The 11,359-nt window shown below is 41.5% G+C and overlaps 1 long non-coding RNA gene across 5 annotated transcripts; it reads right to left on the bottom strand.

Moving 5' to 3' along the window:
• Window positions 1–4,450: 4,450 nt before the first annotated feature.
• On the bottom strand, window positions 4,451–10,981 carry LOC109753978 (uncharacterized). 5 transcript variants are annotated; one of them, XR_012204107.1, is made up of 12 exons: window positions 10,658–10,981; window positions 10,319–10,573; window positions 10,122–10,241; window positions 9,888–10,046; window positions 9,578–9,800; window positions 7,489–7,528; window positions 7,321–7,382; window positions 6,865–6,962; window positions 6,612–6,670; window positions 6,421–6,525; window positions 4,609–6,339; window positions 4,451–4,510 (listed from the first exon to the last, which is right to left on the bottom strand). It is a non-coding gene; the product is annotated as an uncharacterized lncRNA (long non-coding RNA). The 5 variants fall into 5 exon arrangements; XR_012204108.1 differs by having other exon boundaries at window positions 9,888–10,040; XR_012204105.1 differs by having other exon boundaries at window positions 9,578–10,046.
• Window positions 10,982–11,359: the final 378 nt, after the last annotated feature.

The following is an 11,359-nucleotide window of genomic DNA, read 5'->3' as shown; positions in this document are numbered from 1 at the left end:
GAGGGCGAATAAAACGACAAATTTTGTGAAGTGGGGGAGAGGAAAACGAGAGGCAAATGGCAAATAATGTAAATTGCAAGGAGATGATATTTGTGATTAGGAATCTGGTTGATGTTGATGATGTCTCCCCGGCAACGGCGCCAGAAATTCCTTTTGATGTCTGCTAGAACTACGTCGGTATATCTCCAAAGAGGAAGGGGTGATGCAGCACATCAACGGTAGGCATTTCCCTCAGTGATGAGACCAAGGTTATCGAACCAGTAGGAGAACCACGCAACACAACGTAAACAGCCCCTGCACACAAATAACAAATACTCGCGACCCGACGTGTTAAAGGGGTTGTCAATCCCTTTCGGGCAACGGCGCTAGAAATTGGCACGAGACGGGATAAAGTTGTAATAGATTGGATAAATGGATCACAAATAAAATAAAGTGCAACAAAGTATTTTTGCATTTTTGGTTTAATAGATCTGAAAATAAAAGCAAATAAAATAGATCGCGAAGGCAAATATATTAAAGAAGACACCCGGGGGCCGTAGGTTTCACTAGTGGCTTCTCTTGAGTAAAATAGCAAACGATGGGAAAACAATTACTGTTGGGCAATTGATAGAACTTCAAATAATCATGACGATATCCAGGCAATGATCATTCTATAGGCATCACGTCCAAGATTAGTAGACCGACTCCTGCCTGCATCTATTACTATTACTCCACACAGTGTATTAAGTTCATGGAAAAACGGAATAATGCAATAAGAACGATGACATGATGTAGACAAGATCTATTTATGTAGAAACAAACCCCATCTTGTTATCCTTAATAGCAACGATGCATACGTGTCGTTTCCCCTTCTGTCACTGGGATCAAGCACCGTAAGATCGAACCCATCACAAAGCACCTCTTCCCATTGCAAGATAAATAGATCAAGTTGGCCAAACAAAACCCAAATATTGGAGAAGAAATACGAGGCTATAATCAATCATGCATATAAGAGATCAAAGAAGACTCAAATAACTTTCATTGATAAAAATATAGATCTGATCATAAACTCAAAGTTCATCGGATCCCAACAAACACAATGCAAAAAGACTTGCATCATATGGATCTCCAAGAGACCATTGTATTGAGAATCAAGAGAGAGAGAGAGAGGAACCCATCTAGCTACTAACTACGGACCAGTAGGTCTACAAAGAACTACTCACGCATCACGCATCATCTAGATTGGATCTGGTGTTTCTGGAACTTGCGGCGGCTGGAATTGATTTTCGTCGACTCCCCTAGGGTTTCTGGAATATTGGGTATTTATAGAGCAAAGAGGCAGTGCGGGAGGCCACCGAGGTGGGCACAACCCACCTGGGCGCGCGTGGGCCCCCAGGCGCGCCCTTGTGGGTTGTGCTCCCCTCGAAGCACCCCTCAGGTACTTTCTTGGCCCATACAGTGTCTTTTGGTCCAGAAAAAACCCACAAAAAGTTTCACTGCGTTTGGACTCCGTTTGAGATTGATTTCCTGCGATGTAAAAAATAAGCAGAAAACAACAACTGACACTGAGCACTATGTCAATAGGGTAGTACCAAAAAAGATATAAAATGATTGTAAAACATTCAAGAATGATAATATAACAGCATGAAACAATCAAAAATTATAGATACGTTGGAAACGTATCACCCCCTCGCAAGCATAACAACTACGAGAAAAGTATTAAGAAAAAATCTAACCATAGCATTAAACATGTGGATCCAAATCAGCCCCTTACGGAATAACGCATAAACTTGGGTTTAAACTTCTGTCACTCTAGCAACACATCATCTAATAACTACTCCACAAGGCATTCCCTTAGGCCCAAAGATGGTGAAATGCCATGTAGTCGACGTTCACATAACACCACTAAGCGAATCACAACATACATACCATCAAAATATCGAATGAATATCAAATTCACATCATTAGTTGCAACATGACTTCTCCCATGGCCTCGAGAACAAAAGTAACTATTCACAAATAATATTTATGCTCAAGATCAGAGGGGTATTAATTAGCATAATGGATCTGAACATATGATCTTCCACCAAATAAACCGTCTAGCATCAACTACAAAATGTAATCAACACTACTAGTGACCCACAGGTACCAATCTGAGGTTCCGATACAAAGATTGAATACAAGAGATAAACTAGGACCCAAAGATGAGAGAGTTGTTGGTGATAAGAATGGCTTCGATTTCCCCCTCCGGGAGGAAAGTTCCCCCGTTGGAATCGCTCCGCCGAAGTGTAAAAGTGCTCCTGGCCAAGTTCCGCCTTGAGACGGCATCGAGTTCCCCCGTTGGAATCGCTCCGCCGAAGGGTAAAAGTGCTCCTGGCCAAGTTCCGCCTTGAGACGGCATCGCTCCGTCCCGAAAGTCCTCTTTATTTGTCTTGGTAACTAGATGTCCAGCCAACATTCACCAAGTGCATGTTTAGACCGCTGATGTACAATTAATTTCTTAGCATCATCTGTGAATATCTACTGAATTTAATCTGCAGCATTACTCTAAATGCTTGCCCATGTCAAGTATAATATGCTTGTAAATTTTATGTGCTTTCACTCTTCATTTGTATGTCTGCAACTTTCTTGGTGAAAATTTTATGCAACTGCAGCCCGTGTGATAGCATTATTAGCTCTGCAGATATATGTACTTGGGAAAGACGCATGAGAAGCACAGTGTAGTGAGGAGTTGTTGGTTCGGTTTGACAGAAAACTTTGCCAGTGCCTTTATGTAGTTTTGCACTATACGTGAATTGCATAGGACCTGGTTTCCTAAGACTGGGCTGGACCAAATAACAATTGGACAAAAGGCCTAAAAAGAGACGATGAAATATTCTTTCTATTCCACGGCATAAACATGTCAGTTTGTTTATAAGCACTAGAGAATTCATAAACCACATGATCTAGCATGTACACCAATAAAAATAGCAATTCATAAGCAATAGGGGCAAAGGAAACTGAAAATTACAGTTACCAAACTGCTGAAATTACATACTCCCTCCGTCCCATAATGTAAGACATTTTTTGACTCTAGTGTAGTGTCAAAAAACGTCTTACATTATGGGACGGAGGGAGTACAAAAAAAATTTTGTGCTCATCAAAATTTATTACCAAGGGTAGAATCAATCAACAATATAGCAATAATTTGTGCAGGGAAAAGACAAACCCGAAGGTAAAGTGATACTTTAAATTCACTAAATATATAGTATCATTGCTCTGAAGTCCACACTGTAATTACACTCAAATTTCCAGTGTAACTACAATTGAAAAGCACTGTAATTACATGGGAGCATAACGTTTTTTTTGCATCGGACCTGGTTCTCAACAAGTTCCCAAATGAAATGCACACTGTAATTCTCTGAACTTACACTGCAAGAACCTTGAAATTACGCTGTAATAACCATGAAATTGCGATGTTAAATGTCCTGGGAAATATAGTGGAACTGACAATGAAATGCCCTAAATTAACTACATTGAAATTACACTATAATTTCACTGGAACTTACACTTAAATTACACTGAAAAATGCACAAAAATTACCTAAACTAACAGTATAATTCTTTAAACTTACACTGCACTAGCCTTGAACTTGAAATTCCTTTACACTGACAGCATGTAGCAGTAAAGTAAGAAGCCAGATAACATGGACATACAACTGATAAGGTTCTAATAACGATGCAACCCAACAAAGACAAACAGGAAATTACACTGTAATTGCCCTGTGACTTACAATGTAGTTATACTGAAAGTTGCACGGGAATTACAGAGTAATCTCCCTAAATTTAATACAGTAAAATCCCTCTAATTACCGTGCAAATGCACTGAAATTACACTACAAATTCTAGTGAAATGGCCCAGAATATCATGAGTATCATACTTGGTGATAGGAATGAAATTATTTTTTAATTGGAATTTGGAACTCAGAAGCTCAAATATCGAACCTAGTAACAAGCCACTTGACAAGCCCAGCAGGGACCTCAGTTCTCACAAAATTAAGCAGACACTCCATTCCATATCTTTGAATAGCATCCTTATACCTAGTGGACAAGCCATCAACAACACGAGAGAAAAATATCTAGTAAAGGTAGAATAAACATGAAAATTACTAGATCTCTTCTATCTCTACATGAAACAAAAAGGAAAACAGATCCAAAACTAAGGTAGAATACTATGCAAGATGACTATAAAATAGTACCAATCCAAATACATAGGTAACACTAAAGCAAATTGCTAGAAAAGATGTGACTGATCTAATCTGAAAAGAATTTGATGCAACTAACCACATTCCTTTTGCCGGCGCATGAAAGCTTCCATTTCAAGCATTTTTCCTTTCTGAAAAAATAACAAATGAATGAAGATGACTGTCACCCAAAGGAAGGGAAAAAAGCATATAAAATGCACGGACTACAAGTAAACAAATAGCACGCACATGATTCATAGAGAACTCAGATAGAGCTTTGTCAGAGTTGCCATGATCTACAGATAGTTCCTGCATGAAAGAGACAACCGGGAAAATAAATAAATAAAACAAAAACAAAAACAAAACTAAATGTGGAAAATATGAATACAATAGACAAAAATGACTACCCGTTATAACTGATACGAATCATCATCCGCGAAGTCATTGGGCACAAAAAGGTTTATCGAAAGAATCTGCAGTGCCAAAAGATGATAGTACGGGAACGTCCTGTTGAGAGACCTTCCGTAGTCTACCCATTAAACTGATACTATAAGCAGATTACGTGATACACAAGAAAAAGAGTGAAGAAAAAAACTTCACAATAGTAACTGGGTGAGCTAGAAACACCCTAGTAAAGCAAAATTATGCATAGAAACTAAATATGGGAAACTATTGGAACAAATGGAACTAGCGCTACTTGCTTATGGAACTCGCACTATTGAAAAATTATGAAACTCACCAGGGTGATACAAATTTAAAAGATACTGCAAACTTCTGAACTCACTAGCATGATGAAAAAGAAAATAACAAATGAAAGAAATAAACAAGGCAAAAACACCTGGCCATCAAATATACGAGGATATCAACTACAAATAACTAGGAAGCATACAACAAACTGTAAAATGCAGTGAGAAAACTACCTACCTACCTGAACACTAATTACATAGCGCTAAAAATGCATATTACACAATCTGAATTTCTAAGCTACTAAAATATAACAGCTCATTCCAGCAGCTACTACTGAACACTACATCATTGGGACAGTCAGCATGAACACCCTTTATACAAACTGAAACTGTGAAACGCAAAAGTCAGAGGGGAACTAAACACCTACATCCACACAAAATCTAAATCTAAAGGAGACTCAAAAGGCCAGGGGACTGAGCATCTCCACCTAAATCTACATCAAAAGGGCCAGCCCAAAATCAAATGAGTAGGGGGGATCTAAAACAAACTCTCTCTCTCTCCCTCTCCCCCCTCCTCTCTCTCTCTCGCTCTTCCTCCCTCCCTCCCTCTCCCTCTCTCCCTCCGTCTCTCTCCCTCTCTCTCTCTCTCCCTCCCTCCCTCCCTTTTCAAACGGAAGTGGAGGAATGAAATTTCAGAAACAGAAGGGGGAAAACAGCGTACCGAAGCGGATGGTAACGTGCTCACCAAGAAAAACGGCCCACATGACAAAACCAGCCCGAAAGCACCATCGCCCAGCGTGAATCTCCGCACGAGTTTGGATGGCCACAAATTTGAATGGAAGTGAATTGTTTTTCAATCGACTGAAAAATAGCAAACCTGGAAAGTAAAAAAAGACCCGAGAGGTATGTCTATATATTCATCTCCAACCCTGCCCATCATACAACTCCGCCCACAGCCCTAATCAATGCTAATTCTTCTTCAGTAGCTAGTGCCATCCGCTAGATCTTACTGTTGTATACGATCATTGTAATAGAGAGTAATCAGGTAGCTAGCTCATGAAACTGGCTAGGATAACTAGATCTTACTGTTATATATGATCATTGTAATAGCCCTAAGCTAGCATCTCCTGCAAGATCATTTCCCACAAGATCTTCCATACCATCCAGCAAAGTGACAACATACCAACAGACATCAGCATGCAGCCGCCCAAGTACCGCCAGCGGTTCAAAGCCACATCCCGCCCAAAGTTATTGCGCTTGAAAATATGTTGCTGCTGCTTGTGAGTCCTTTTCTTAGCATGGCTTCGCTTCTTGCTGTGGCGAACCTTCTCAGCATTAGAGCCAAACGACTGGTGGTCCTTCTTCGTATAGCCTGACTTCTCATACTGTTCAAATATTCCTACTCTGTATCTTTCTTCAGGAGTCATTGTTGGTAGCATACTTTGCAAAAGACTGCAAAAAGGGGAAGGTATAGAAAGATCAACAAATAATTTTATTTTGGTGATAAAGAAGACACATGTTTATGGTTTTCACTTGTCTAAAATTGGAAGGGCCACAATGATTTTTCTCCTCAGGGTCTCATCACTTGCTTGCTCATTAAATGACTCCATTAGCAGCATGTCAAAACCCTCAAATGCTCTAGGAAACATAGACATTATAGTCAGAAATAACGCTAACTTAATTCCAGTAAACAAGTGCATGAACAGGTTTCTATGTTTATATACCGTAAGAGATGTTGCATATTATTGGAGGCTTCATCGGTGCATGTAGCATATTTCAGTAGCTGCATCAAAATGTTATAGGATTCAGGAAAATTGAGATATCATGATTTGAAACCAAGAGCATATTAGAGGAATATAAATTTGCTAGCAATTGTGTGCATAGTTCGAGGAGATGATAAATAGTTTGAAGCTTGTGGGAGCAAATATAAATATACGTTTAAGGACTACATCTATGAGTCACCAGAACAGAACTTACCGCATGAATATGTACACACAAAGAGGATACTGGGCAACACTCGGTAAGCAGTGGTTTGGATTCCTTATAAGTTGGCAAGTCACAATCTAAGAATAGATCTGCAAAGCACCACACAGATGTGACTCTTCTAGTCATGACAGTCACAACTTTGTAAGAACGTATATGTGCAGCAGCAGGAAATAATGCTTCAAGGGCAGTACTTGCTTAACATTTCTATCGGACACAAATGAACGGGGAAATCAAAAGATATTCAAAGATATTATACTTGACCCGATCAGAGTGATATTGCATATTAAAGTAGCACATTTGCATATGGCCACAAGGAAAATCATCTAAGATCATGACCCTAAACATCCACTTGGTTGAAGTTGTCAGACATTCACTTGCACATGTGATATATTAGAACAGAAGTCAGTATAAAAGGCTAAATATATCAAGAGTGGACTGATCAATTACCAAGTTCCCTGAACCATTCTCGAGTCTGCTGCACTTGCATAACAAACTGCGCCAAACTCATCCTGGCAACAGTCATGCAACATCAGCATCAGAATTCAACAAGATGTCATGCAAATAAAAAATAGAGAACTGGAACAAGTAATGGTAGCATAGCAATACATGAATTACCTCTTAAAGTGCATTTCCATGGGATCATACATTTCTGTCCCTGAAAAATTGGACAAATAAATAGTTACATACACAAGATTGGGGAGAACTACAATTAACTTCTCAAGGGAGCAATTTTAATGGAAGAAGGCATCAACCTTAGTGCCCCCAGAACCATAGGATCGTAATCTAATCATGAAGACACCATGAACGCTTTTGAAATAAAGCCCTGGGCTACAGAAGTTGCTAGCATAGCCACAGTCACAGCAGTGAGCTATGCATTGGTACCAGAGAGCGACACAGCACAACAGTCAAGGCCATCCGCAGTGGTAAAATGGGGTTTGGTCAACCATAAATGGCATGAAGGACCGACAACGTAATGATGAAAGGACACTGGATCTAGCCGACCAAGAATCGGGCCTTGGAACATCAGGTTCTTCAACTGCTGTTGTTGAGTCTCATCATCCCACAGCGGTCGGCTAGATCCAGTGTCCTTTCATCATTACGTTGTCGGTCCTTCATGCCATTTATGGTTGACCAAACCCCATTTTACCACTGCGGATGGCCTTGACTGTTGTGCTGTGTCGCTCTCTGGTACCAATGCATAGCTCACTGCTGTGACTGTGGCTATGCTAGCAACTTCTGTAGCCCAGGGCTTTATTTCAAAAGCGTTCATGGTGTCTTCATGATTAGATTACGATCCTATGGTTCTGGGGGCACTAAGGTTGATGCCTTCTTCCATTAAAATTGCTCCCTTGAGAAGTTAATTGTAGTTCTCCCCAATCTTGTGTATGTAACTATTTATTTGTCCAATTTTTCAGGGACAGAAATGTATGATCCCATGGAAATGCACTTTAAGAGGTAATTCATGTATTGCTATGCTACCATTACTTGTTCCAGTTCTCTATTTTTTATTTGCATGACATCTTATTTGACAGAATATAGGTTACGTGAATACAGCTATTGCCAAGAGTAAATCTTCCAGAATTAGATGTAGAAAATATGAACACCTTCCTGTCAATGAGGAGGAACCTAAACAAGCCTGCAGTTGTGTTCTTTTTAGGGCATCATCATATATAGAACAGAACCTAAATCAAGTCAGATGTGTTCTTTTTAATTAGGGCGTCTACCTGCTAAATCAAGTTGTAGGATATATATATAAGAGGAAGGGCCAGAATGATTTTGAATGCCTACAACTCACGTCTATAGAAAGACATTCCAAAGTGAAGCGTGGATCCAGCTCGTACAATATATATATTACAAAGAAGAATGGGTGGAAGACGAAATTGTGTATTATACTACTTTCATTAGTACTTTATACCAGAACACGGCAAAACAAAAAATTACTGCAGATTTCAGTGGCATAAAAAATCTTCTATTTTACTACTTTCCTTGGAATTTTGCAGTGGTACACATTTCTGATCAGACTATCCATCACCTGGGTCTCCAAATAAAAAACTACTCCATCCGTCCCAAATTAAGTGTCTCAACTTTGTACTAATTTTAGTAGTAAGTTGTACTAAAGTTGAGACACTTATTTTGGGACGGGGAGAGTACCGTTTACTGCCGGTCTACAACCATACCACTTGTTAGAGTTAAAAACATGAACAAATAATGCAATTCTTATTCAAGCAAAACGAGTACTCAAGCAAAACAGATAATAAAAGTTAGCACAATATGTATATCTCCATTCATGATGAAAGAAATCAAAGAGAGGCAATATTGACCTTCCATTTGATGTATTAGATGGAGTGAAGCATGTCGACGTCGCAATAGAGTCTACTTAGGCATATATCTACACTTTCAGATTTTGGCAGAAGTTTTTAACCTCACTGAGTCGTTGGCATTGAGTAGGGCAGCCAGAACGCAATATGTAGAAAACTGCATCGAGTTAGTCATGAGAAAGAACTACAGGTTTAAGTGTTTTTCATCACATTCGCCTGAAAGGTAGCTAAAAGTTTCAAGTATATAGAACCATTGACTCATGTTTTAGATGTCTATAACGTTAAGCATGCAACCAAAAGTATATAGCAGCCTTTTGGAACTGTACTATAACATTCACGAATCAAGATTTAGTGACTGAAGAGTGGGGCAGAAAAATGTTTAATACCTAGTTCTTGACAGCCTTGGCCATCTAGCAGAACTCCCTGTGCATGACAGTATTCTGGGGGAACGCGACAGACTTGTCCTTCTTCCATGTCTTGGTTGTCAAGACTCAAGAGACGAAAGAAGGACAAGCGTGGAGTGTGGGTTCGATTGGACCATGGCTCCACTCAATGCCATCTCCTTATCAGTAGTTAGCTATGTGCCGTCAGTCTTCTTGTTTACCAGGACTGAAAAACACACCAACCACCAAACAGATCTGCCAATGGCGAGACATCCATAATTCAACTGACCAAGAGATAGCAACAACTACTAACCAGAGTGCTTGTCAGAGTGGACAATGTAAAACTTGTTAGGCTTCCTGACTGAACAGAACCTTGGCATTACTCTTGCTGAACTGCTACATTAGGAAACAAATGTTCCTCTTGACAAGCTCCCAGGCGAGATTGTCCGGAACCGTCACCATTTATCTGTTCCTAAAAAATCATATCAACCAATGAATATGAAACCCATCAGAAAAAAGTGTAAGGATTCTCAAGTTTCTATCTCACATGGCCGATAGCTTCTGCATAGTGGTAGCCACTGGTGTTCCTGCTCGTGGCTGCACTGAAGTGCGTGATGAAGGCAGACGGTTCTGCCGACGCTCTTTGTTATGAGATAGCCGCAAGAGGCTGCAGACCGTCATGGGCGGCATCAGGGTGAGATGCATCAACGGCTGGAAGCAGGCAAGGAAGTGGACGGACCATACCTCTTTGGAAGGAAGCACCACAGTCCTAGCAGCAGCAGCGCGACCCCACCACGGCACCACGCGCCGGAACCATGGGCTTCTCTTTCCCTGTGGGCATTAGGCCAGCACCGCCCGCTGCGCTCTTCTGCCGCTTGCTAGATTTCCACCGGCGATTACATGTGTCCACCTGCTCCTCCCACGATCCCACCGCCTCCCACCGTCCGTTGCCACAAACCGATCTTCCGCCGACCTTTTTCACTGCCACTCAGACGGCCCCTGCCATGGGAGAGAAAACGTAGGGGTCAGACAGTACACGCTACGGGGAGAAGATGGGTCGGAGGGAGGGTGAGATAGCGTTACCTGGGCCTCATTCATCGCGGCCATGGGCGCGGCGCTCCTGCTCGTCTCCCTCCCCACGTCAAGTTCCTCCTCAAGTCGGTGAAGAACAGATGAGATTGGAAGGGCTTGGATCCACCGTTCCAGTCTAATTTGGCTGCAGTGTGGAACCGCTCGAGGTCGCCATAAGCGTGAGGAGGTCGGCGGCGGTGATTCCTCTATGGAGAGCAACGGGATTGAGAGGGAGGGATTTGGGGGAAGGGGAGTGGGAGGAGGGATTTGGGGGAAGAGGATGAGGGAGCGGATAAGACTAGTTGATTGACCAGAGTGATGGGTTTGAATAGGGTTCGTCCAGCCGGTTGGGTTTTTGTGGAGACATCGTTGGGGCGGCGCGGGCCCTAGCGGGGTGATCCTACGTGGCGGCTGCGTCCCGGCGCATCCGGACATCCCTATATCCACTCAATATATGGGCCGGATATGGGAGTTGCTGGTCAGTCGGGGTGTTTCGGCCGAGTTTGGGGCGCCCGCTTGGATGGCATTTTTGTGTTCGGACACTGACCGGGCAGCCCATCCGGGCGTTTGGTATGGGTATTTTGAGGGCGGGGTTTGTGGGGGGTGGGGGGGTGTTCCAATTGTAGATGATCTAAGTGAATATTTTTATGGGAAATTCTGATGTGTCACGAAATATTTTTTGGACACACCTACTTGATTGGAAATATATTGTGT

This window comes from Aegilops tauschii, chromosome 3 (assembly GCF_002575655.3).
Source record: "Aegilops tauschii subsp. strangulata cultivar AL8/78 chromosome 3, Aet v6.0, whole genome shotgun sequence".
Taxonomy (NCBI): Eukaryota; Viridiplantae; Streptophyta; class Magnoliopsida; order Poales; family Poaceae; genus Aegilops; species Aegilops tauschii.
The sequence above is the reverse complement of the archived record's forward strand: the minus strand, read 5'-3'. Positions and strand labels throughout refer to the sequence as shown.